The sequence below is a fragment of the Pelophylax lessonae genome, assembly GCF_965119305.1.
Source record: "Pelophylax lessonae genome assembly, chromosome: 1".
In the NCBI taxonomy this organism is placed as follows: Eukaryota; Metazoa; Chordata; class Amphibia; order Anura; family Ranidae; genus Pelophylax; species Pelophylax lessonae.
Genome location: NC_138768.1, coordinates 146,329,335 through 146,357,320, shown reverse-complemented (window position 1 = coordinate 146,357,320; position 27,986 = coordinate 146,329,335). Strand labels below are relative to the sequence as shown.

At 41.6% G+C, this 27,986-nt stretch overlaps 1 protein-coding gene across 1 annotated transcript in view; it reads right to left on the bottom strand.

Moving 5' to 3' along the window:
* XRCC4 (X-ray repair cross complementing 4) overlaps window positions 1–27,986 on the bottom strand; it is a 629,438-nt gene that overhangs the window by 82,920 nt on the left and 518,532 nt on the right. The window lies entirely within an intron of this gene.

Here is a 27,986-nt window from a genome sequence, read left to right as displayed (position 1 = left end):
GTTCGGGACTCCATCCAGCCGGCGGACGCATCGGCTGGGTGCTCGGGTCTCCCGGTGGGACGGGAGGCCCGGACAAAGTCACGTCCCCTCCCGCTCACCCGGGTAATGATCGATCGGCTCCTGAGCCGCATCGGTCGTTACCGACGGAAAGCCGGCCACTGGCTCTAAACCACAGTACTGGGATGGTGCCTCTAGCTAGAGGCATCATCCCGGTATAACCCCACAAAGTCTGCCGACGTAAATATACGTTGCTTTGCGGTAAGTGGTTAATACTTTGTAGCGCCACCTTTTGCTGCGATTACAGCTGTAAGTCGCTTGGTGTATGTCTCTATAAGTTTTGCACATCGAGAGACTGAAATTTTTGCCCATTCCTCCTTGCAAAACAGCTCAAGCTCAGTGAGATGGGATGGAGAGCGTTTGTGAACAGCAGTTTTCAGTTCTTTCCACAGATTCTCAATTGGATTCAGGTCTGGACTTTGACTTGGCCATTCTAACACCTGGATCGGTTTATTTGTGAACCATTCCATTGTAGATTTTGCTTTATGCTTTGGATCATTGTCTTGTTGGAAGACAAATCTCCATCCCAGTCTCAGGTCTTTTGCAGACTCCATCAAGTTTTCTTCCAGAATGGTCCTGTATTTGTCTCCATCCATCTTCCCATCAATTTTAACCATCATCCCTGTCCCTGCTGAAGAAAAGCAGGCCCAAACCATGATGCTGCCACCGCCATGTTTGACAGTGGGGATGGTGTGTTCAGGGTGATGAGCTGTGTTGCTTTTACGCCAAAAATAACGTTTTTCATTGTTGCCAAAAAGTTTGATTTTGGTTTCATCTGACCAGAGCACCTTCTTCCACATGTTTGGTGTGTCTCCCAGGTGGCAAACTTTAAACAACACTTTTTATGGATATCTTTAAGAAATGGCTTTCTTCTTGCCACTCTTCCATAAAGGGCAGATTTGTGCAGTATACGACTGATTGTTGTCCTATGGACAGTCTCCCACCTCAGCTGTAGATCTCTGCAGTTCATCCAGAGTGTACATGGGCCTTTTGGCTGCATCTCTGGTCAATCTTCTCCTTGTATGAGCTGAAAGTTTAGAGGGACGGCCAGGTCTTCGTAGATTTGCAGTGGTCTGATACTCCTTCAATTTCAATATTATCGCTTGCACAGTGCTCCTTGGGATGTTTAAAGCTTGGGAAATCTTTTTGTATCCAAATCCAGCTTTAAACTTCTCCACAACAGTATCTCGGACCTGCCTGGTTTGTTCCTTGTTCTTCATGATGCTCTCTGCGCTTTAAACGGACCTCTTAGACTATCACAGTGCAGGTGCATTTATACGGAGACTTGATTACACACAGGTGGATTCTATTTATCATCATTAGTCATTTAGGTCAACATTGGATCATTCAGAGATCCTCACTGAACTTCTGGAGAGAGTTTGCTGCACTGAAAGTAAAGGGGCTGAATCATTTTGCACGCTCAATTTTTCAGTTTTTTATTTGTTAACAAAGTTTGAAATATCCAATAAATTTCGTTCCACTTCATGATTGTGTCCCACTTGTTGTTGATTCTTCACACAAAATTACAGTTTTATATCTTTATGTTTGAAGCCTGAAATGTGGCAAAAGGTTGCAAATTTCAAGGGGGCCGAATACTTTCGCAAGGCACTGTACGTGATTTTGCGCAGCCGAGTCGCCCTGCCGCAGTCTATGCGGTGGGTGGTCACGAAGAGGTTAAAAGCAAAAAACAGTCTATTTAAACCTCCAGACTGCAGCACAGAATGACTGAAGTAGAGGACAAATTAATTTTTCTATCCATCACTGACATCATTCAGTAGCTACACCAAAAATTAATACTCAAAAAGCAGGCCAACGATCAGGAACATTTAGACGCTCTTAAGTACTCGCGGCTGATGCTTTCTTTGTTGCAGTATTATGCTAGGAAGGAAATCATTCTTCCCTGGGGTTCTCCCCCCCCCCCCCCCCCACGCTGACTGCGTGGATGGCCCTTGTGAACGGGGCTCTCCCTCTGTACAAACTTACTTACATTAATAGGAACTGTCCCCACAAATACAAAAAGATTTGGCAGCCCTGGGTGGATGGTGCGGTTTAGCTCCACTTCTCCTTGCTGATATTTGGCTCACTTGTCTGCCGGTTCTGTACCTGTTTATTTCTCTCTGTATTTTCTGTTACTGTATGTATGCAATGTTTTCTCACCACGCTTACTCGCGCTCTACTAACGCACTGGTTGCTACCATTTGTCTATAATGATGGCCAATGGCTACACGTTTGTTGTATACTGTTGTTTAATTCTGACTTTTTTCAATAAAGAGCAACCTTGTTTGTAAGGATCAGGAACATTCTATAAGCCATAGCTACATAATACTGACCGTGATCCATAGCGGACTCAAAATATTCTGCAGAAAATCTATTTCTGACATTTTTGACTGAAAGAACAAACAGATTTTTCAAATTTGTGTTTAGGAAATACACAAAACTTTCACACTTGCAAGATCATAAAAGGCCATAAACATATAAATATCTGTAAAATTTGACAGGAAATGCAGAAGTTTCTTGGATTTGTTTTAGGACCTGGATTGCTCAGCTCCTATTCTAAATTGTAATTTTCTGTAGAGATGTCTACACAAACTTCAAGTATTCACTAATATTGTTCCATTTTACACCATTTTGACCAAAAAGCAACACTACAAATAACTATAATATGAAAGTAAATGAGGCCAATCTGAGGATCCTGAATCGCAATCATGCAACAAAAGGGTTAATGATTAGGTGGTGACATGTACATGCAGAAAATTGGCTTATTATGTATATATACTAAATATTCTTTCCAGCATATGAAATAATTCTTTGCATTAAAGTGAGAATGGCCAGGACAGAAATATGAAAGCTGCCAATGTGAATTTTCTTTTTAATGTGCAAGCTGTTACTGTCATCCTTATCCCTGGTTTGCAGTAGGATACGAATACCAGCCATGGATCAGTGCCTGCATACTAAAAAATAAGCTCGTACTGGCAACTTCCATATTTATTTACTGATCGATTCCTTTTTAACCATGCTCTCTTTACTCCATAGTAAAAATAAATTTTACATTTTATTTACCTTTAGATGAAGAGTAGTCTCTAGAATCAAGTAAAAATGCCCTAATGTTTTCAGCGGCAGAACCATTGTAAAGAGGGCCATCTGTCTTTAAAAGTTATGGGAGAGGTTTCTGTTTTGTCAGCCTTAAGAATAAACTACCTCAATGAGAACTACAGATTATGTCTTTTTGAACATATTATAAGACACTTTTCAGCTATATGAGACCCTGCATGGCTCAGTAATTCCATATTAGCTGGAGGAAATCACCCAGTCATCAGGGAGAAACTATACATCCTGGTTGAATGCCTCCACACAAGACTGCTTTGGAAGAGAAGTCATATCTCAACATCAGTGACACCTTCAGATGAGAAACTACCACTGTTCTGCTGACTGGGGACAAGACTGCTAGATGAAATGTAGAAACGGAATGCAATACTTCCCTTTTTCAATGATGCGTCTTCATAATCTTACCTTGCACATACCTCAATATGTCAAGAAACAGATTTCCTAAAAATGTCAATATTCCTGCACAGCCATTGGAAAGAATGAGTCCCGCTTAGTACAGTTATTTATCTAAGGAAATCTGTGCAGAGACAATATTAGATATTTTTATATATCACTTGTATAAAGCTGTGCTAGGAACAACACATATCAAAGTTCCTGTGCAGAAATGTATTTTTGTTTCAACAGAAGTGTGTAACTTTAGCAGTATATACCTAGTAACAGGGACGATATGCCCTCTACATTGTACAATAGGACTCCTATTCCCCAGCCATTACCACCACCACCCCATTTACAGTAACAGATATGTACAACTAGCTTAGGCTTCAGATCCTCAACTGCAGCCTAAGTGTCTTAACTAAGAAGGCTATGTGTATTTCTATGATTAGGATTCTTGCAGCACTGTATGATCTATGACCAGTCTTTATAGGGGAGGGGGAAGTAGATAAATCAGGTTTTATAGCACTAGGTTTTCTAACATATTGGAAAAATTCAATTAAACCCACTTTTCCCTTTGCCATTGTTTCCAGAAACCACTGCAAAATATGAAATATTCAGTTGAAAAACAGCTTCCTTGTGCATAATCAAAGAAAAGTTTAAGCTCCAGTCTTTACCCTGACACCTGTTTTCCAACACTGGGTTCCACCGCATTGCCTCTAAAATAACCTAAAGAAGGTGAAGCCAGACTGATTCCTCATAGCTATAAACTCTAATGCCCCGTACACACGCGTCGATAGTTGGCCGTGAATTTTCGGCCAACGTCCGATCGGCCGATTTTCGGCTTGTTAGCATGATGCTTCCGACAACCGACTCCGACTTTTCGGCCGAAAAAAATCTGGTGTGCAGGCTATAAAATTTTTGTTGGCCGTCACCACAACGGCTGATTTTCCGTCAGTCAGTACAGATTTCGGCAGACAAAAATCTGATGAGCAAGACTGGGCATGCTCAGAGATGAAAAAACACACGGAAAGTAAACCATCACATGACATCACTTCTGAAGTAGATTTTTGTTGGCCGAGAAAATTTGTGTGCAGTCTAGAGCACATTTCAACCAACACAACAACACTGGACAAAAGTCGGCCGATCGGTCGGCCGATAATCGTTGCGTGTGTACGAGGCATTAGACACCTCAGCTCCCTATAACAGTCACTGCTTTTTTCATATGACAGCAAGGGAATTGGTTAGAATTTTGGGATGGAGTTTTAACAAAAGTTTAACAGTTGCATATCATTAACAGCACACTATTAGCCTTGTTATAGTATACCTTATGCGAGAAATTAAATGCGGTTGAAGCAACTTTTGAATTATGCATTTATCATTTACAGTAAGTTTCATGCTTCATGCTCGCATTTATCAATGTTTCATACTTTATACTATATCTAGGCTCTTTTTTAGATTTAGCGTGAATAAAAGTTAGAACATTTGGCAAATTTATATAGCGGTCTACGCCCCCATTGGGTAGAGTCACCCCTCTATTTGTACTGGTGACCGCTGTCACTAAAACACAAAGTGAGGGAAAATCCTTAATTTGGATAGGTAAGGAAGATCATCTAATGGGGTTTTTTTTTTCAGGGACAATTGCTTAAGAAGGGAAGTTCCTTCAATTTAGAATATTTACTCTAGGTTCCTGTTGTGTCTCTGGACAGGAAGTGAACGCATTTCCCCAATTTACCTGACATGGGTTGTAATCCTTCCCTACTCAATATTACTAAATATTATAAAGAAAAAAAATTGGCTGCATGTAAACTTTAGGAGCACTTCAGAAGCACGCACGGCTCATTGTCCTCATGTCCTTTGTTGTTGTTTTTGCTAGACATCACAGTTTAGATTGGTTCCACTTGTATTAATGGAACTGTAAGGGTCTAAGGTGTACAGAAGACATGAGAGTTCAGAAACCCAAAGCAGATGATAACTCCCAAACACTATTGTGCTAATCTCCAAAATTCTATTTACATCTGAGAAAGCTAACAAAATGTAATATGTTAGGAAGACTTTATAGGGATGCATAATTGGAGATGCGTTCCTGTTATAATTATTAATGTGGTTTTACACAGCAAAAGCTGTCTATTGCTTCAAGCACATACTAGTAAGAAATTTAACACTGAAGGACAGCTTTGCACATATACATCTAAAATGCATTCACCTTGACTAGTTCAGTCACAATGGAGAAGCTCTGAGTATTGTTAAATTGTCCTTGCTATTTCATTACATTTTAACAAAACAACTTAAATGCTATTCTCATTTCAAGGAAAGCCAAACTTGTATACAGTTAATCAGCTGGATCAGAGAAAAAGTTGCACATGACAGCACCTCTGTATGAAGGACAAAAAGCAATGTTACTAACAGCAACAATCTAGATGTGTTGGAAAGACTGTGAAATAAATCTTCACTTGTGTAACTATGATTACTTGTTTATATCTGGTTAAAACAGTAAGAAGGGATGACTCCATGGAACAGATGATTGTCTGGGACTTCTACCAAATTCTAACAACCTGATTCCCTGATAACCGCGCCAGTTGAAAAGCTAGGCTACACAATGCTCCAAGGATTTAAGATTATTAAATGTAATGCAAATTACCACCCTCCAGTATTTTGAGAATCTGTAGTTGTTTCCCAATTCCCAGTGTCATTTAACTGTTCCTAATTGGGTAAATTAATAGTTATAAGAATACTATATTTAAATGTAATTTAATATGTCTTACCTTGAGGAAAAAAAATATCAGTTTATTCAAAGAATTTTGTTATTAAGAAAAATGCCTTAGAAGCACAAAACCGTTTTTCTTTTTTTCATTTTATAACATTATTAATATTATTATTTATTCACATTTTTTGGTTACAAAGATATATATATTTTTTTTTAAAAGAAAGGGTTATGATGATAAATAAGATATCACATTAAACATCTGTTTACAAGAAGGGAGTGTGAGGAGGATCAATCCCAGAATCCCGTAGCTTTTATTCATTGGGTATTTTAGGAAAACCAAAGCGGTATCTTTCCTACAGAAGTGTTATTGACCAAGTTGGGTGTTTGGCCACAGTCATTACCTCTTAGCCAATGTTTTGATGCATTTAACCAAGGAGAGTGGGTTATCTTTGAACAGTGATTCTGTGTATTGAGTATTTTGACCACATCATCCTCTTTATGCATGTTGTCTTACTCCAAGCTGTATAGGCTCGAAAGCCTACTACCAATTAAGCATATTAGGTGATGTGAATCTCTGTAATGAGAAGGGGTGTGGTCTAATGACATCAACACCCTATATCAGGTGTGCATAATTATTAGGCAACTTCATTTCCTTGGACAAAATGGGTCAAAAGAAGGACTTGACAGGCTCAGAAAAGTCAAAAATAGTGAGATATCTTGCAGAGGGATGCAGCACTCTTAAAATTGCAAAGCTTCTGAAGCGTGATCATCGAACAATCAAGCATTTCATTCAAAATAGTCAACAGGGTCGCAAGAAGAGTGTGAAAAAACCAAGGCGCAAAATAACAGCCCATGAACTGAGAAAAGTCAAGCGTGCAGCTGCCAAGATGCCACTTGCCACCAGTTTGGCCATATTTCAGAGCTGCAACATCACTAGAGTGCCCAAAAGCACAAGGTGTGCAATACTCAGAGACATGGCCAAGGTAAGAAAGGCTGAAAGACGACCACCACTGAACAAGACTCACAAGCTGAAACGTCAAGACTGGGCCAAGAAATATCTCAAGACTGATTTTTCAAAGGTTTTATGGACTGATGAAATGAGAGTGAGTCTTGATGGGCCAGATGGATGGGCCCGTGGCTGGATTGGTAAAGGGCAGAGAGCTCCAGTCCGACTCAGACGCCAGCAAGGTGGAGTACTGGTTTGGGCTGGTATCATCAAAGATGAGCTTGTGGGGCCTTTTCGGGTTGAGGATGGAGTCAAGCTCAACTCCCAGTCCTACTGCCAGTTTCTGGAAGACACCTTCTTCAAGCAGTGGTACAGGAAGAAGTCTGCATCCTTCAAGAAAAACATGATTTTCATGCAGGACAATGCTCCATCACACGCGTCCAAGTACTCCACAGCGTGGCTGGCAAAAAAGGGTATAAAAGAAGAAAAGCTAATGACATGGCCTCCTTGTTCACCTGATCTGAACCCCATTGAGAACCTGTGGTCCATCATCAAATGTGAGATTTACAAGGAGGGAAAACAGTACACCTCTCTGAACAGTGTCTGGGAGGCTGTGGTTGCTGCTGCACGCAATGTTGATGGTGAACAGATCAAAACACTGACAGAATCCATGGATGGCAGGCTTTTGAGTGTCCTTGCAAAGAAAGGTGGCTATATTGGTCACTGATTTGTTTTTGTTTTGTTTTTTTGAATGTCAGAAATGTATATTTGTGAATGTTGAGATGTTATATTGGTTTCACTGGTAAAAATAAATAATTGAAATGGGTATACTGTATATTTGATTTTTGTTAAGTTGACTAATAATTATGCACAGTAATAGTCACCTGCACACACAGATATCCCCCTAAAATAGCTAAAACTAAAAACAAACTAAAAACTACTTCCAAAAATAGTCAGCTTTGATATTAATTAGTTTTTTGGGTTCATTGAGAACATGGTTGTTGTTCAATAATAAAATTAATCCTCAAAAATACTCATTTGCCTAATAATTCTGCACTCCCTGTATGAAAAGCAAGACATTTGGTCCTGGCAAATGCGAATGAGCTCTTCCTTTATAGCCATCAAATCTACATGGGAGAGCTATTTCTGCACTGTTGGAGGATTAGGGGATCTCCAGTGACATTTCAGTAAAGACTTTGTGGAGTGAAGTGTGAAGGAGTGTTTGTATTGTCTCATGGCCATATTTGTGTGATGGAGCAAGTAAGAAGCAGTTTGGAAATGTAAAGCCAGCGCTCTTTGTAATGAGATGACAGACCGACGACCAGATCAACTGAACCAAGGAAATGCCACCATATATGTAGAAGGGGCCCATTTTGTTATTGCATTTATGGCGCAGACAAAATATGGTGCAAAACCACCGGAGTCTGGTACTATTTGGATCCAAGTTTATAGTTAATTTCCTGGGTGTTAATATTGATAGGCCCTTTGAAAGGCATATTTTTTCAACAGTACAACAAAATAGCAACCAGCCCAACCTATAACTTGCCTTCGCAGTAAAGAGCCCATGGAAAGAAGACGCATGTCAAAAAACAACAGTTTGCATCACCTCTAAACTATTGTCTCATCTCATATCGATGGAAGATCTCTATTAATTCTAAAAGCTCTCTCTGACAGACCTCCTATCCTCTTGAGAATGGGTAAGAGACCTAAATCTGCCCTTCACAGTAGAGGAATAAGAACGAAAAAAATCTCCTGTCAAAAAACAACAAAGAAAAATTCCCAGCTGACTTATCCGCCAGCCTACAACAAACCAAATTGTCCTGTCTATCAGTTGACATAAAAACCATTGGTTTAGTTAGCACACATTTGCAAATATATGCGTAAGTTGCAGAGCCACTTCAGGGCACCCTAGTGTACTGTAGTCCTTGCTCTATACATTTTGAGAGTCTCCAAAGTTGGAGTACATGGATAGAATAAAATTGTTGCAAAGCCAGGTGTTTTTTTTTAAACTTAATGCATTCTATGCATTAAGATAAAAAGCCTTCTGAGTGCAGCAGTACCCCTCAGCGCCCCCAATACTTACCTGAGCCCATCTCGCTCCAGCGATGAGGCAGGAGTGTCTTGGCAGGAGCTGTGACTCAGCTTGGGTGCTCCCATAGCAAGCTTCTTGCTGTAGGGGCAATCAACAAAAGGAAGGGACCAGGAGACCTGAAGAGGGACTCAAGGAAAGGAGGATCAGGGCTGCTCTGTGCAAAACCATTTCACAGAGCAGGTGAGTATTGAGTGTGTCCCCTCAATTATTGGGTGCTGGGTATCCAGTGTATCCCTGTAGCCTTAAGGATGGGTGGGCTTCCTCAAGGCATACCTACCCTTATTCTATCCATTATTATTTATGTGCTCCAACTTTGGAGACTCTTAAAATGTATTGAGTTAGGACTGCAGTACACTAGGGTGCTGTGAGGCGGCCCTACAGCTTAAGCATATATTTGCAAATGTGTGCTAACTAAGTTCCTGGTTTTAATGTGAACTGTTCGACAGGACAATTTGGTTTTTTGCAAGTTGGTTGGTAAGTGAACAGGGAATTTTTCTATGTTTTTTTTACATTAGTTGCCCTTCCATGTGCTCCTTGATGCAAAGGCCAGTTATAGGTTGAGGGGTTGCCATTTGTTTGTACTGTTGGTTTATTAATGAGGGGACACACTGGATACCTTCGCTGCCATTGTGCTATTACTGGGAGTCCCTTGCATCCCTGTACCTTTAAGGAGGGGTGGGCTCCCTCCAGGCACCCCTTGCCTTAATCTGCTCCAACTTTGGAGGCTCTCAAAATTTATAGAGTTAGGACTGCAGTACACTAGGGTGCTGTGAAGTAGCCCTGCAGCTTACGCATATATTTGCAAATATGGGCTAAATAAATCAATGGTTTTAACATGAACTGTTAGACAGGACAATTTGGTTTGTTACAGGCTGCGGGTAAGTGAGCTGGGAATTTTTCTTTGTTGCTTTTTGACAGGAGATTTTTTTGTTCCTATTACTTTGCCAAGAAGGAAAGATTTAGGTCTGTTACCCATTGTCAAGAGGATGGGAGGTTTGTCAGAGAGAGCTTTTAGAATTGACAGAGATACACCATTGATATCAGATGGGAAAATAATGTGGAGGTGATGCATACTGACTCGAAAAGGGTGAGTGCACTATGTTGTGATCTGTGGTACGGGGGTCATTCAAAAAGTGACAGAGCTGGAAATAGGACAGGCATTCAATATACAGGTATGCCTTTCACTGAACTTGTAGAGTTGTATTATACAGGGGTTAAAGGGCCTGTCAAAAAAAAAAAAAAAAAAACGTCTTTCATGCAAAGGAGAAAACTTTTAAATGAGCCCCTATGGTGAGTGTTAAACCACATGGGAGGGCAGATGTTGTTTCTTTATCCAAGGGCAAGGGTTGATGGAACTGTTACAAACATTTATATGTGTGTCCAGCCTTTGTAATGTTGGTGAATGTTCCAATATATGATTCTTGTCATCCTTCAATGGAAATTTTTTTTTTTTTAAATATTTAAAATCTGTATTTAATAGTAGTCTACAGTCTGCAGCTCAGCATGTATGTCTGTCAGCAGAATTATTGTTTGCTCTCTATCAGCAAAGGTAGATAATAATATAATATACTGTTTACTGTATAAATGCCCTGTGAAGTGACAGGTGGCTGACTTGCTTCTCTGGAAAGACACTAGAGTCACTTTATCACTTTCTAGTACCCCCAGCAAATAGATTCTGTTATTTTCAACTACAGAATTACTAAATGCCATCCACAAATCAAGACCCATCTCCCCCATATAAACTGAGTAAGAAGGAAAGGGTAATGTGTTAAAACTCTGACGTATTAAGTTATGTGTGTAAATTGGAGCCTAGCTATGGAGCTCTGTATACAACTGTCTTTTTTTAGTAAAGCAGCTAAGAAAAACCAAATGTTAGAGACAAATGGCAGGGGTTACCACAATAAATCCAATTTCTCTGCCTATAGAACCATATAATGTTCTACACACTGTAGATAGAGTTGTTAAACACCACACACCAGTGTAAAAATATAGGGAAACTCTGTCTTACATTGGGCCAACTAAAGGTCCAAGCTTCCCTCAATACAGTGGTAATACCCTTAAAGGGGTCTTCAGAGTTTGTGAAACACAGAAATGAGCCATGACCCTGGGACCTTATAGCACACTGCAGCTAAATATACACATTTCACTTCATGCCAAGGTGAGCGCCTAATGCAGGATCCAGTGCAGAAGCAAACATTATAGGACCGCCCCACATAGTCAGTCGGATCTAGGTAAGGTCCCCAAGATGCACACTGAGGGTAAATGATGTGGAAACTGCTAGATAGCCCAGGGAACTAGGTAGTCAGATCATGATAGAAGTATCAGAAAAATAAATTGAATGGTTTCAAAGGGAAAACTGATGTTCCACAGTAGAATCGGTCCATCACCTAAGGATACTAGCAAAAAACAGGAGTCTCAGAGTTGGGGGAGTTATATAGTGAATCCTGTATTGAACAATTAAGATATACTCTTATTTTTCTTGAACAAGACTGGGTATTCTTTGCAAAGAAGAATTGAAGTCAAGGGCAGCAAGGCAACCAGCTTTTTAAAATCTATCTAATCACAAAAACAAAAATCTTGCAGCTTACCAGTTCTTAAATGTGATGGCTGTATTACTCTGCTTTTTTCAAGCTTTTAATCTGTACTTTTACCTTGCGATTCTCCAAGCCTCAACAGAAAGAACTATGCCCCAGGGGACAAAATGCATGTAGCACTTTGTCTTGTTTTGAACATTGCAGTGGATGCAAAGTTAGCATGGTCCCCCCCCCCCCCCCATTGCTGTATAACCATGCTGCTTAGGGGGCAAACAACTATTTAGTAGTAAGTGACAATGCGCACAAAGGAGTAAGCTGTCACTCACCACCCCCTCTTCTCTGTGAGGAGGTGGGGACACACAGAGGACAAAATCTGGAAAGGAGATAGTCACAGATGAAATTAAAATGGAAGATCTTTTACAGGATGACTGCAGTGATGATCTGTTTTGAAATGTAGGTTTACCTTCATTGCCACATATACAAGGGTTCCCACATGCCATAAACAGGCATTGGCTGCCTCTGCTTGAGGAAATGCATAGTGAGCCCTGCTGTCAATGTACACAGACACACAGTTTCGATAGCAACAACAACTGTACTTGGAAATGAATAAGCTAACACAAGGGTCTCCCAACCTTTCCAAGCAAGGGGCTGGTTTACAGTCCTTAGGGTGGCCGGACTGTGGCTATTAGGAATAGAAAATGCCCCATCATCGGTTTTAATAGGAGGAATAGTGCCCAATTGATGGTGACAGTAGGGGGGAATGAATACAGGTGTGTAAGTGCTTCCACCTTCTCACATCTCAGTAGAGGGAATGGTGCCCTATCACTAATGTCAGTTGGCTAAATAGTGCTCCAAGGGCCGGATAAAGGCCGGCGAAGGGCCGCCCCTGGGCCAGTTTGGTGATCACTGAGCTAGCATATCTCTGTATCCCCAACTTATAGCTTCGTTATGCTGACAAACGGGAAAAAAAATAGTCAGCATGGTTTGAAACACAAGGCAGCATCTGGTATGCAGAGGTGGGAAATTGGTGCCTAGTGCTGTGCTGCAACTCTTCCATAGGAAAATCCATAAATTGGGCTTTAGCCTAGGATTGAGCTACAGCCAGCAGTGACAAAAAGAAAAAATGTAATTTTATTTCCAAACCACAGCACGGAACTGAACAGGACCTAATGCTATGTGCATTTGGTCCCCTTGGGGATTTAACAAGGATTTTCTGGTTAGGGTGATACTTCTTTATTATGAAAAAATGAAAACTGGTTTTGTTTTTAGTTTTGAACATGATTAAAGAGGACATTTACATTATACATTCCATTTAGGTGTCAGTTTAAACCAAAATGTATGATTATTTATAATAATTACATAACTAATTATAATAACAAAAACTAAAGAGCTCAGGGTGTCAAAGACCCCCTGGTGAGCTCAAAGGAGAATGCCGCAGAGAACAGAGCCATGACAAGAGGTGCCATTTTCTGCAGCATTCAGGAACATTTAGAACTGTTACAAGTTAAAGTGAGTGTTAGGGTCAGGTAAAGAGTTCAGTTTTATGGAGAAGTAAAATGTTAAGAAACTACTTTAGGGGGTGGGTTAGGTGAGTTTATTAACTCTATCACTAAAGAACAGGAGGTTATGAAGGCTTTGGGTATGGTTAGAGGGTAGGACATGTTGGGAGCAATTTTTTCCCTTTTTATTTATATTTAATGGCAGCAATACCGTGCCAAACATAATTTACCATTTTACACTACTTGAGCTCCGTACACAGAACACTAGCTGGTATCGGCCGGTTCAACAAAAACCGGCCGACATTCGGTCCACATGTACGGCAGCCTGTCTGAAGAAGCCGGCCAAATGTCCAGCTTCTGTCAAAGGGGCATGACCAAGAAATATCTGCTGATTGGCATCTGATCAGCGCTCTCAGCCAATGGCTGCAATTGCTAACCGGTGTGTTTTGGCGGGGAGGCAGTCCCCCTGTCAGAACTCAATAGCTCAGCGGGGAGCTCGCTGTACTAACTGCTGGGTTAAATGAGAAAAAAAAAACACTGATAGTGTGCACCTAGCTTTATTGTACACATTTATGCAAAACGATTCAGGTACTGGTTACTGTGACAGAAAGTGGTGATCGCAGGATATGTGGAGCTTCATTCCCATACATGGCAGGTTTGCCTTTTAATCCTGCCAAAATAAACACTTTGAAAACACATCAGATCTCAATGGGGAAAAATATCATGCTGGATATATATACTAATAGGGACTGGGTAATGTGTTAGGAACAAAAGGATGCCACATCGTTTGATGGAAATTAAAATTATCAACGTACAGAGGGCTGAATTCAAAGACATCCCGAAAATCAAAGTGAAAAAATAATGCAGCAGGCTGGTCCATTTTGCTGAAATTTCATTGCAGCAACTCAAAAAGGTACTCAGTAGTTTCAGAGACATGCAAAAATCCGGAATATTGCTGCACTCTTTGGTAACTTTATTGAAGTATTAAGCTTAGCGCGAAATGCGTTACCTTTTATGTTCCTGTCATACCTGTGATGTGATTTTAATATTTCAATAAAATAAGGAGTAATATTCAGCATTTTTGCATGTCTCTAAATCTCACAGACAAAATGTGCAGCACCCTGTGTTCCTGTTCACAATGTGTGAGAGTTGGTCACTCCCCTAGAGCGGCATTATGTTGGCTTTACGTACTCAAGTACAAGTAGTTTGTATGGCCTCTACGTGCTTGTATGCATGCCTGACAACATTGAGGCATGCTCCTAATGGCATAACAGATGGTGTCTTGGGGTATTTCCTTCCAGATCTGGACCAGGGCATCACTGAGCTCCTAAACAGACTGAGGTGCAACCTGGTGGTGTCGGATGGACCAGAGGTGTTCTATTGGATTTAAGTCAGGCGAGAGTGGGGGCCATTCAATGGTATCAATTCCTTCATCCTCCAGGACCTGGCTGCATACTCTCACCACATGAGGCCAGGCATTATTGTGCACCAGGATGAACCCAGGACCCACTGCACCAGCGTAGGGTCTGACATTAGATCCAAGGATTTCACCCTGATACAGTGAGGGTGCCATTGTCTAGCCTGTAGAGGTCTGTGCGTTCCTCTATGAATATGCCTCCCCAGACCATCACTGACCCACCACCAAACCGGTCATGCTAAATGAGGTTACAGGCAGCATAATGTTCTCCATGGCTTCTCCAGACCCTTTCACATCTGTCACATGTGCTCAGGGTGAACCCGTTGAGGAGTGCCAGTTGAGGACCTGCCAATTTTGGTGCTCAATGGCAAATGCCAATCCAGCTCCACGGTCCAGGGCAGTGAGCACAGTGCCCACTAGAGGATGTCGGGCCCTCAGGTCACCCTCATTAAGTCTTTTTCTGATTGTTTGGTCAGAGACATTAACACCAGTGGCCTTTTGGAGGTAATTTTGTAGGGCTCTAGCAGTGTTCATACTGTTCCTCCTTGCACAAAGGAGCAGATACCAGTCTTGCTGATAGGTTAAGGATCTTATACAGCCCTGCCCAGCTCTCCTAGAGTAACTGACTGTGCTGAGAGACACAGCAAACCTTCTGGTAATGGCACTTATTGAACTGCCATCCTGGAGGAGTTGAACTGCCTGTGCAACCTCTATAGAGTCCAGGTATCTCCTCATGCTACCAATAGTTGACCCTAGCCAAATGCAAAACTAGTGAAAAACAGTCAGAACAGAAACACCAAAGCAGTGGAAACTGATTAACAACCCAGGAGTTTAATTGACTTGATGCTATACTCCGACTAAAAAGTGTTCCTTTAATTTTTTTGAGCAGTGTATAATGTACTGTATAACAAACATATCATCTCTACAAATATCTGTTTAGTGACTAGGTGAATAAGCACAGCTGCAATTTGTTATATATTTAAATAAAAAACTGTGATTAAACCTTTGGTGGCCTATACAAAAGTGACTTCACTGTGATTAACCTTGGACCCAAATCAGTTAGATTTTAGGGGCCTCAGACATGGCCTTCCACTCAACCTAATAACTACACATTTTCTTCTTTTGCTTATCAATAAAGGTAAAATATATGGTATACCTCAGTCAGAATTTTAAATGCTTTGAAATGCATACAGACAACACAGCCTATCTTGCCATGTCTTCTGCTTTTTTATAGGTATAAAAATAATGTGTATCTTAACCACTGCACTTCGCAAAAAAATATTCCCCCACCCAGCTGCTGGTGACATACTGACACCCCTGGTGTTTTAAATTATAAAAATTAACAACCAGTGTTTTTGACAAAAATTCTAAACAAATAAATAAACTATATAGTGCAAAATATATATTCAAACTATAGTAACATCTAAAACTCTGCCCCCAGGTATATCACTAACCTAGTCCTAAATATCAACCTAAAAGTTATCTTTGTTCCTTTTCAAGACCTTTTGCTCTCTAGCTTCCCTGTCACCTCCTCCCCATGCTCCTCACCTCCAGGACTTCTCTAGAGCCTCTCCCACCCTCTGGAACTCCCTACCATAATCTGTCTGACTATCTCCTACTCTGTCCACTTTCAGATGATCCCTGAAAACTCATCTCTTCAGGGAGGCCTATCCGGCCCTCACCTAACAACTGTACATTTATTTACTCCATCAGCCCATCCCCTTCACAGTTATTACCTTTTGTATCTCTTGACTTTCCCTCTTAGATTGTAAGCTCTAATGAGCAGGGCCCTGTATTAAATTGTATTGTATTTGTACTGTCTACCCTCAAGTTGTAAAGCGCTGTGTAAACTGACGGCGCTATATAAATTCAATATAATAATAATAATAGTGACAAAAGTATATTAGTGCCGAACATACACCCAACAATATAGTGTAAATTGTCCACATATTAAAGTAAAAAGTATTCATCACTTAACTTAACAATCCAACAGTGTTTCTACCTCTGTACTCAATAATTCCCGGACAGGTAAAAGGCTTACCAGATATTTATGACCCCTTATAAGTGAGTCATAACACGCTTTTCAGAAAAGGTTTACATGGCAAGAAATTCAGGAGTTCCCTTTTCCATCAGGTATGGACAGGTCAACGGAATAAGCTCCAACTCCTCTCATCCACTTCTCAGTGTAGCACAGGTATCAAAACATAAATATCTCCATAGTGTAGTATGTACCAAAAGTCTTATATCGATCACATGTAATGATCTATTCTCAAAACGGAGACTATAACAACCTCTCAACTCTAAGTACTGTGGGTAGGTAGAAGGCTCACCAGATATATATGACCCACTGGTTATGAGCAAGTCACAGCCGTAGTGGTTACATAAACTCAGCAAGATATCCAAATTCTCCTCTTTATTAAAACATTCTTCCAATTCATAAAGTATTATACTCAAAAAACAATCACCATATCACCCTTTAAGTATACATGCCCCAGGCACTCTGAGTGAATGAATGTCTCACTAGGCTTTTGTGAAGTAACGGCAGTTACCTGGACATACAGTTCATCCCCATCTCTACCAGGAAGCCATCATGTACCGCTCAACTTCACTCTCCAGGCACGGTACCCCCTTGCTTATCAACAAAGGATCAATGCCAGAACACCTTCTGACCCCTTAGCTCCTGGACCAATCAAAACTAGCATTAAAGAAAGGCATCTCCATGATGTAAATAAACATTTGAGAACGTCCCTTGATGACGAAACGCGCCAGGGACGTCACGACGCATGCAAACGTAAGCGCTATGTTTGTGTGGAGCACAGTGGTGGAGCGATCAGGAGGCTTGGATTCTATTCTGAGAGTGGGACTATTTTCATCAATTTCCATTCCTTTCTTTTAACATCTATTCACAGAAAGGACTCCTGCTTGGCTTTTCTTATTCAATCTAAGGACTGACTTATCACATCTTTTGAGCCGTTAATCATCATGTTGAGATTTTGTCATATGTGCCAACTGTGAGCTTTATTGTGGTGCTGTTTTCATGCCCCTATTTGTATGTCCTCCAATAGATATATAGTTTGAGCATATCTATAGTACCACTCATTAGTGGCACTGCACCTTCTTTTATTTATTTCTGGTGGATCCCAATCATATCCTTTGTGCTGGCTGCCTTAACTATTACATACATTTTTATTTATTGATCCTATGTGTTGTTAGCCCATTTGGCTGATTACACTTATGAGAGTGTGACCAAGCACTGCCTTTTTGAATATTTTATCTCCATAATGTAACAAATTTTAAAATGTGAAGTGCTTTACTGCATAATTATACTCACACAATAAAAAAAAAAGAAAAATCCCCTAAAAATTTTATAGACCGACAATTTGGAGTATATGTGACTTCACTATTGCTCAACGCATTTCATAATTTGACTTCCTCAGGATGTCTGATTCATATAGTTTAGTGATTTGTTTAGAATTCCATAGGTATAGCTGTAGAGCTCAAGGCCACTCCTGTGCCTTGCAATTAATACCAAAGTCCTCTGAGAATTGTATCCTTCGCAATACATTTTTGTAAACTCATGAACTCACCTGTATGCCATCCTCCAGCATCAGCTTCACCAGTGTAACCACTCAATTAACATATTTGAAATACTCCAGATTTCTCCTGGCCACCATAACATATTTTCCTTTGACTCTTGGAAGTGTCCCTAGTTCTTAATACGGTTTGCCAGGTTCTGTCTACTTTCACTTTGTGAAGTGTTTTTTGGATAATCCATTATCAAAGGCCCAAACTGCAGCCTTGAAGACATAGGATTGATTCCTTGGTAAGGTAAAACATAAACCGACTTTGCTTAGCAAAATTGTAGTTATTTCTTGATTTTTTTTCCACAAGTCCACTACCAAGTACAGAAGACTGAATCGTTATTTAAAATGCAACACCCAGTAATCCACAATTATTAAGGGACTATGTTTTATGTACACTTAAAGTGTCATTAAATCCAGACTATGATAAACTCACATTACATGCTATAAAACAGAGTGTGCATACTCACAAAGCCACTAAAGCATTTGTTAAGTGTATAGTGAAATATACCTGGTTGATCCTGCCTTCAGCTCTCCCTCCCATCTTCTCTATGTCCCTATTGCAGCCTGAGATTGTGTAGACCAGCAGCTGTCATCTACCTAGCAGGCTCCTAGTTTTCTTCCTTTTTGTTTTCTGTGCAGCCCACATGACTAAAGAGTCACACATGTGGGCATATACACAGTGGTAAATAACACTCCCCTCTCTCCCTCCTCCTTTTTTCGGCTAAACACTATAGGGGAGAGATATAATATACAGATTGATTACATTCACTACGAAACTCACAAAAAATCTTACTTTTAATATAAATTTTTATTAAGTATATCACATGTAATTGTTAATACTGGTAAACAGATTTTTTTTTAACCATGTAACTGGCACAGCACCAATTAGGGCTATGCAAACTCATATTACAGTAATAGAAGTCCCTCAAAAAGATCTTTCCCTGCAGGTGCCAAAGAACAGGGAGAGATTGCGTAATCACACAACTGTGCTGCAGGAATAAGGTACTTAGAGGATTTTAAAAAAATACAGTGGCATGATATATATGCTATACGTCAATGAATTATGGCAATAAACACTTCTCTATTTAGTATCACTTTAAACTCTGAAATATAATGGTGAATGCAACAGCAACTGGGAAATCACAGCAGTGAAAAACAGGTACAACAGGAACATGTGATCCACCAAAAAAGCCAATAGAATTATCTAAAGGTATGAAATATGTCTAGAAATATATTCAAATAAATGAATAAAACATTTGTATTATTTTTTTACAACGGTGATGAGTAGAGTTGAGCGACACCTGGATGTCCGTGTTCGGCAGGTTCGGCCGAACTTGAAAAAAAGTCCGGGTCCGTGTCCCGGACTTTTTCCGAACTTTACCCGAACTTTCAGGCACTAAAATGGCTCTAAAACACAAATGGAAAGGGCTAGAGTGCTGCAAATGGAAGCAAAATGTAGTTAAGAGCATGGCAAGTGCTCTTAAAAAATTCCCCTTTAAATTAATTTTTTAATAGCAGATTAGAACAGCAATCTGTAGTAAAATATAGCTGAACACTGCACGCAACAGACTGATAAAAATAGATTATTTTCTCCCTCCTCCTCCTCCTCCTCCTCAGTGGGCTCAAGTGAGGGCAAAAAGATTGTTCACTGCACCACCCCCCACACAGCAAAATCGATGTAGACTGTCCCTGCCTAATCTCCAGCCTGTCCCTAATATGCTCAATAAGATCGTTCACTGCACCACCCCCCACACAGCAAAATCGATGTAGAAGACTGACCCTGCCTAATCTCCAGCCTTGCCCTAAAATGCTCTAATAACTTTCCCTGCCTGCACTCCGACCTGTCCCTGCATTCTTTTCGGACACAATTTTTCACAGAATCACTGTCTGTCCCTAATCAGCAGCCAGCACGTATGATGTGTGCTCTGTCCCTAAACTACAGCAGAATGACGTGGCGCGCTGGGGCTCTCGAACTTATAAAGACATGGTCACATGCTTCAGATGGCCAATCACAGCTACTAATACATTAGTAGGCATGGCTGTGATGGCGCACACCAGTTAAACACTTGTTGATTGACTGTTGAAAGCCCGCCATTAAAAGCGCGCCATTACATACAAAACAGGAAATAAAATGACCGCACACGGATTTTAAACCCGAACATACAGTAAAGTTTTCGGGTCCGTGTTCGGGTAACAAAAATCCAATTATTCGGTACGAACACGAATAATACAGTCCGTGTTCACTCAAAACTAGTGATGAGCAAAGCTGAACTAAACCTGTCACCAGACCTGGATATAGCATACCCATAGAGTCGATTTCTCTGTCTTTTACCCTGTAAAATTCTCCATGTACACCATGGTCTCTTTGAGTGTTGGTCTCCGATTGTTAAATATTTAAGACATTCACATACAGTGAGGGAAAAAAGTATTTGATCACCTTCTGATTTTGTATGTTTGCCCACTGACAAAGAAATTATCAGTCTATAGTTTTAATGGTAGGCTTGTTTTACCAGTGAGAGACAGAACAACAACAAAAAAATCCAGAAAACGCATTTTAAAAAAAGTTATAAATTGATTTGCATTTTATTGAGTAAAATAAGTATTTGACCCCTTCCCAAAACATGACTTAGTACTTGGTGGCAAAACCCTTGTTGGCAATTACAGAGGTTAAACCTTTCATGTAGTTGGCTACCAGGTTTGCACACATCTCAGGAGGGATTTTGTCCCAGTCCTCTTTGCAGATCCTCTCCAAGTCATTTAGGTTTTGAGGCTGACGTTTGGTAACTTGAACCTTCAGCTCCCTCCACAAATTTTCTATAGGATTGGCTAGGCCACTCCAGGACCTTAATGTACTTCTTCTTGAGCCATTCCTTTGTTGCCTTGGCCGTGTGTTTTAAGTCATTGTCACGCTGGAGTACCCATCCATGACCCATTTTCAATGCCCAGGCTGAGGAAAGGAGGTTCTCACCCAAGATTTGACGGTACATGTCCGCGTCCATCGTCCCTTTGCGTAGAAGTTGTTCTGTCCCCTTAGCAAAAAAACACCCCCAAAGCATAATGTTTCCACCTCCATGTTTGACGGTGGGGATGGTTTTCTTGGGGTCATAGGCAGCATTCCTCCTCCAAACATGGCGAGTTGAGTTGATGCCAAAGAGCTTGATTTTGGTCTTATCTGACCACTACACTTTTGCCCAGTTCTCCGATTCATTCAGATGTTCATTAACAAACTTCAGATGCGCCTGTACATGTGCTTTCTTAAGAAGAGGGACCTTGGGGGCGCTGCACGATTTCAGTTTTTCACGGCGTAATGTGTTACCAATTGTTTAACTAGTAATAAAATATTATAAAACAGCGCTACCAGGCGTATAAAAATAAGGTGCACTAATAGTGTAAACTAGATTATTCGATAATAATAATAAAGTGCATCAGTGACAGAAAATGTAATATCATACAATCACATAATTATTTAAAAAATATAATATATAAAGTGCCAAATGTGCAATAAGTGCAAAAAGTGCTAAATATAGTGCAGTCCAAAAATTGTAAACAGTCCACTTGAATCAAAAAAGGTGCTGAATATCGTGCTCCACACAAAGTGCCAAGTGCTTCCAACGAAACCCCTTTTGGGGATCCACTCACCAGACTTAGGATAATTCTGAGCCTTACATATATATCCAAGCATATGGCCAATAGGGAAGGATAGGATGGCTACACCTCCGAATCAACCTCTAGCCTCAAGTGTGGGATATTATACAGCCTTGGTGTCCCCCAGGATATCAATAAGGATGAGCCTTCGATATACCTCCAATCACCTCTGAAACTTCTCCATGTTTAAAAGCTCAAACAAAAGAGGGAAGGAGCCGAAAATAGTGAAGCCCGTAGGGTGTTTTTATTATAAAAAGTATTAAAATGGGGGCGCATGCGCGGAACTCGGCAAGCCTGACATGTCTGGCTGAGCTCCGTCCTGCCGAGTGACATTCCGCCGCCCGCATCGGTGACCAGCCGCATTCCTCCCCGAACGGACAGCGCACACAGACTCCCGCAATCCTCCTCCACGCCGCCATGGTGTCGGACGGCTCCAAACCCAAATTAAAAAGCCGCAATATCTGGGATGTTCTTGTGAGAGCCTCTTCCAAGATGGCGCCGCCGCTCGTCTCCCGCGCCGGCTCCAGCTCATCCAAAGCCCTCAGGCATACTATACCTCACCCAGATGAAGGTGAGTCAGACACAAGACCTCCCATTCACCTAAGGGGCAACTGCAGCCTATGCCACCCCACATTCTGACTTGATGCAGCACTTTGAACGCATCCTACACAAGGCCCTGAAACAGACCTCAGATCAAATCACTGACAGGCTCACAAAGGAAATCAGGGAGCTGGGCCAGCACACCTCAGACCTTGAAATAAGAGCTGATGAACTTGAAATCAATATTGCTAATCCCACTGAAGAGCTAGAGACCCTTAGGGAGGAGAACCTGACCCTACAAGCCCAATTAGAGGACCAGGAGAACCGGGCCAGACGCTCAAATATTAGAATCAGGGGGATCCCTGAAACTGTGGTGGATTTACAGTCCACTGTTACTGCCCTCTTTCAAGAGCTCTCCCCCTCCATTCCTATTGAACGCCTGGAGATGGACCGCGTACACAGGGCTCTGGCTCCCCGCAAACCTGAGAGTCCACCCAGGGATATCATAGCTAAACTTCACTATTACAAAACCAAAGAACAACTCCTACAGGCCGCAAGGCACATAGATGCCCTTCACTTCCAAGGCTACACATACCAGCTCTTTACTGATCTCTGCAAGGCCACTATTAACAAACGCAGGGTGTTCAAACCGCTGTTGCAAATTCTCCAACAACATCGGATCATCTTTTCCTGGGGCTTCCCCTTCTCTGTGCGTTTCACCTACCAGGGGCGCAAACACACTTGCAAGACCACTGATGATCTCCAGCACCTCCTCCAAGATTTGCACCTGACTTCACCCCCTGCAGCTCCCGTCGGCCAACAACAATGCAGACGCTCTGCCTCACGCTCTCCTCTGCAACCTGCCACCACCACGTCAGCCACCCCTAAACGGAGCCGGCACGTCTCCCCCTTGCCGGTGTTAGTTACAATTCGATACTTAAGGGCCATTCTTTTGGCTCTGACTCCCTCAATGCTGCCATCTCAATGATCCCTAAACCACAGACTGACGACTCCTCCTGGGCTAATTACCGCCCGATCTCCCTTCTTAATATTGATATTAAGCTCATGGCTAAAATTCTGGCGGCATGCCTCAACCCAATCGTAGGATCTCTGATACACAGAGACCAAACTGGTTTCATCCCTTGCCGACAGGCTGGGGATAATGTGCGTAGGGCAATTCACCTAGCTCACCTGGCCCACCGTCGTAAAGTCCCTGCATGCTTTGTCTCTCTTGACATTAAGAAAACATTTGATACCCTATTGTGGTCGTACCTGCAAACCATACTCCGTAACTGGGGTTTTGGACCCCACTTCTTGTCCTGGATCTCTTCACTCTATTCCTCCCCATCAGCCTATGTCCGCTATGCAGGATTTAGATCTCCCTCCTTCTCTATAGGCTGTGGCACTAGACAAGGTTGTCCCCTATCCCCCCTCCTCTTCGCCCTTGCAATCGAACCTCTGGCCCAGAAAATTCATGCTAAATTCCTGATATTAAAGGCCTTGAAATTAGAGGACATCACCACAAATTGTGCTTATTTGCAGATGACATTCTCCTATTTCTCACGTCCCCATTGACCTCCACCCCTAACCTTCTTGTTATCCTGAATCAATTTTGCTCCTTTACCCATAGCCTGGTTGGGTCGCATCACAGTTGCCAAAATGGCCTTGTTACCTAAAATCCTCTATTTGTTTAGGGTCTTACCTATACCTGTCCCCTCATATTACCTCCGTCAACTCCAGTGCCTAACCTTTTCCTATGTCTGGGGTAAAACCAGACCCAGAGTGCCCCGCAGGGTACTTTATCTTCACAAACTACAAGTTGGATTGGGTCTTCCCCAATTTACCAAATACTACCAAGCCTAACTTGCCCACACTGACCTCCTTTGAACATGTTTGCCTTCATGACCCACATACCTGTGGCCTAATCTCCTTGCTCTACTCTAGACTCTCAGACACCCCTAGCCGTACTCCCCCCACGTACACCGCTAAATGGGAACTTGATTTAGGGATCACGCTTGACCTCGCAGATTGGTCAAAATCTGGCAGACGACGAAGGCTGCCTCACAAAATGTGGTAGCTTCAGAAACAAATTATAAAGTCTTAATGCGCTGGTACCTTGTACCTGCGCGCATTGCTAAATTCTTACCAACGTATGGAGAAGGATCTGGGAGTCTTGGTTGATGATAGATTAGGCAACAGCATGCAATGTCAAGCGGCAGCTGCCAAAGCCAGCAGAATATTAGCATGCATAAAGAAAGGGATGTATTCCAGAGATAAGACTATAATCCTTCCACTTTATAAAACTCTGGTCCGACCGCATCTGGAGTATTCTGTCCAGTTCTGGTCACCAGTCCTCAGGAGGGATGTGTTGGAGCTGGAGAGAGTCCAGAGAAGGGCAACTAAACTAATTAGGGGATTGGAGGACCTTGACTATGAAGAGCGTCTACAATCGCTCGATTTATTCTCCCTGGAGAAGAGACGTCTGAGGGGGGACATGATAGCAATTTATAAATATCTTAATGCGGATCCCAGCTTAGAAAAAAAGCTGTTCATTCGAAGGGATTGCATGAGGACTCGAGGGCATATAATGCGATTAGAGGAGAAGCGTTTTAACCTCAGACAATGTGGGGGGTTCTTTACTGTTAGGGCTACAAGATTGTGGAATTCTCTACCACAAGAGGTGGTTTCTGCGGGTAGTATGGTGGCTTTCAAAAGACTCTTAGACTTACATCTCAAGGATCAGAACATTCAGGGGTATGTGAGATGATTACAGCCACGCACACCTACACAGGTTGAACTGGATGGACTATTGTCTTTATTCAACCTCACCTACTATGTAACTATGTAACTATGTATCCCTCCGTATGCTTTTGTGGTTGCCCGGATGCAGGTAGGCACATCCACATCTGGTGGTGGTGCCCTAAAGTTAAAAAGTTTTGGCAAGCAATTTTCCATATGCTTTCCACCCTCATGGAAGTGTCCATCCCCCCTGATCCGTCACTAGCTCTCTTGAACCTGAAGCCAGACAATATTTCCAAATTTCGACATAAGCTATTCTTGCAGGTCACAACGGCGGCCAAACAAACCATAGCAAAAGCTTGGAAAACATCTCACTTGCCCTTACAGGAAGTGAAACAGAGTCACCAATGCGATGATTCACGCCAAAATTGAAGCAATCTTGACTGACAAGATAGAGAAATTTGAAAGACTCTGGCACCCTTGGGTGACCCATTTCCTACCCCTCCCAATTTTGACGAATTCCTCTTGTTGCCTTGATCTGCCTTCGCGACCTGAGCAACTCATGACATTTGATTCCAGTTCCCCCCCCCGGCGACTTACCTTCCCCCACCCCCGCTTCTCTCTTACCCCACTCCCCCCCCCCCCTTTTTCCCCTCCTCTTACTTCCCTCGCTCCCAACTCCTTTTCTTCTTTCTTCCTCTCCTTCCCCCCTCTCTCTTTTTCTGCACACACTTGCAGTTATACCAACAATGTTCCTGTCTAGGTTAACCACTATTATTCAACCCACTGTTATATGGTATATGAGCTCTGTGTTTCCCTTCCTGTTTACCGCTTGTAACTTCTTGTTACAGCAGTCTTGGTCTAAGCCCGTGACGATTCTACCGTTCGCATACTTCCCCCCCTCGGGGATCTGAATATCTCCACACTGTTACCTCGTCACTCGATGGCTGACTGTTGGCTATGCCTCCCCACCCAGGCACAGCGAGTTCGCTTTACGGGGTGCCTGGGGGATAGGCTTCGCCGTCTCCTCTCCATCCCCAGATCCCCCATTTAGTAACCACCTTTGTCACCACCTACCATGATTAACCTGAAGTTATGCTTATTTCTTGCTCAGTTACCTTAAATTTTTTTTGGTTGTATATCTACCGTTGTCCTTTGTATAACAAACATTGTATCGCAATTGCTCTCTCTAATAAAAAAGTTTGAAACGAAAAAAAAAAAAGTATTAAAAAGCTACTCACAAACATAAGTAAAGTATCAGCGTTGTATACAGATCAATAGTCACAGTAAACCAATCCACTTCCGGGTACGCTGCCGTCGTGCGTTCCACGGTGGTTTAAGGAAGTGACGTTGTGTGACGAGTATCTGCCAGGAAGCTACGTCGACGCGTTTCACCCGCCTATCAGGGAGAAACGCATCAACGTAACTCCCTGGCAGATACTCGTCACACAACGTCACTTCTTTAAACCACCGTGGAACGCACGCCGGCAGCGTACCTGGAAGTGGATCGGTTTACTGTGACTATTGATCTGTATACAACACTAATACTTTACTTATGTTTGTGAGTAGCTTTTTAATACTTTTTATAATAAAATCACCCTACGGGCTTCACTATTTTTGGCTCCTTCCCTCTTTTGTTTGAGCTTTTAAGCATGGAGAAGTTTCAGAGGTGATTGGAGGTATATCGAAGGCTCATCCTTATTGATATCCTGGGGGACACCAAGGCTGTATAATATCCCACACTTGAGGTTGGAGGTTGATTCGGAGGTGTAGCCATTAGCCTAAGTCTGGTGAGTGGATCCCCAAAAGGGGTTTCTTTGGAAGCACTTGCCACTTTGTGTGGAGCACGATATTCAGTACCTTATTTGATTCAAGTGGACTGTTTACAATTTTTGGACTGCACTTTATTTAGCACTTTTTGCACTTAATGCACATTTGGCACTCTATATATTATATTTTTTAAATAATTATGTGATTGTATGATATTACATTTTCTGTCACTGATGCACTTTATTATTATTATTATTATTATGGAATAATCTAGTTTACATTATTAGTGCACTTTATTTTTATACGCCTGGTAGCCAGAAATCTTCCTGATTGATAGGGGATCAAATACTTATTTCGCTCATTAAAATGCATATTAATTTATAACTTTTTTGAAATGAGTTTTTCTGGATTTTTTGTTGTTGTTATTGTCCCTCACTGTTAAAATAAACCTACCAAAAAAATTATAGACTGATCATTTCTTTGTCAGTGGGCAAAGGTACAAAACCAGCAGGGGATCAAATAATTTTTTCCCTCACTGTATTAAAAAGTAAAAAAAAAAAAAAGAGCTATCTCTTCCCTGGGATGCCATATGCCTAGGCTGTCATCTACAATTCTGAGCCCTAGTCCTAGGAAATGCAGAAATGGAATTGGAGAGCTGACTGTGGTCCTCTGGGGTTGCCAAGTGAGCACTTGTAAAAGTTGAAAACTGTAAAATGTGTGACTCAAAGAAGGGAAAAAATATATAAAATCACAGAACAAAGCTTTTATAAGTCAGCACGGTACGGTACAAACAACATAAGTATGATTTTTTAATGTATTTATTTTTGTTGACATAAATATAAAAAGCGTAAACTGTGTAAAACATAGAGCATATCTGTATTAGTAGCCATGTGTGGAAGGATGAATGAAACAGATGCAAATGCTTAGAATCTTTGAAGACATGTGCACTGTTTAAAGGGTTATTATATATAAATATGAC